Consider the following 666-nt stretch of genomic DNA (forward strand, 5'->3'; position numbering starts at 1 on the left):
GACAATAAGTTTCATAATTTTTTGAGTTATATTTTGATTTTTAAAAAATCATCTAAGTGTCAAAAGTGATATTTATCTCTAAAAATCAACTTAAGTTATCAAATAAACTCAAAATATTATAAGCAAAATATTTTGAACTTTTTATAATGAGTTTTCTTGATCATAAGTCACAGTGGAGATTAAAAATCAAGTCATTTAAGTGTTTATATTTTTTAAAATTAATTATCTTAGTGATTTAGTATTTAAAAAATTTAAGGATGTTTTAAATGACTTGACTATGAAATTATTTTCAAAAGCTCCTCTAGTCGTAGTGGACCTTCCAAAATTTTCTAAGAATTTTCTAATCTAGAAGTGGTGCTTAGGTGGAGGGCAGAGGAGCTCCATAGTTTGATTTGGATGAGCTGGCCTCTAGGTTTGATTTGGGTGAAGCTCCATGGTGGTGGCTCTTAGTTTGGCCATCTTTCGGCCACTAGGCTAGCCGGTTGGCTAGGGGGAGGGGGCTAGGGGCTCAAGGAACCCAGAGGAATCCATCACAACAATTAAATGCAAATGTGCTTAGATTTGGCAAAGATATCTTAAGCATGTGCATTTTTGGAAATAAGATCACTTAATTTGGGGGACCTTTACTCCATGGCTTGATTTAGGTGATTTCATGGTGTTTGGACT

Source organism: Phalaenopsis equestris, unplaced genomic scaffold (assembly GCF_001263595.1).
Source record: "Phalaenopsis equestris unplaced genomic scaffold, ASM126359v1 Scaffold233110, whole genome shotgun sequence".
In the NCBI taxonomy this organism is placed as follows: Eukaryota; Viridiplantae; Streptophyta; class Magnoliopsida; order Asparagales; family Orchidaceae; genus Phalaenopsis; species Phalaenopsis equestris.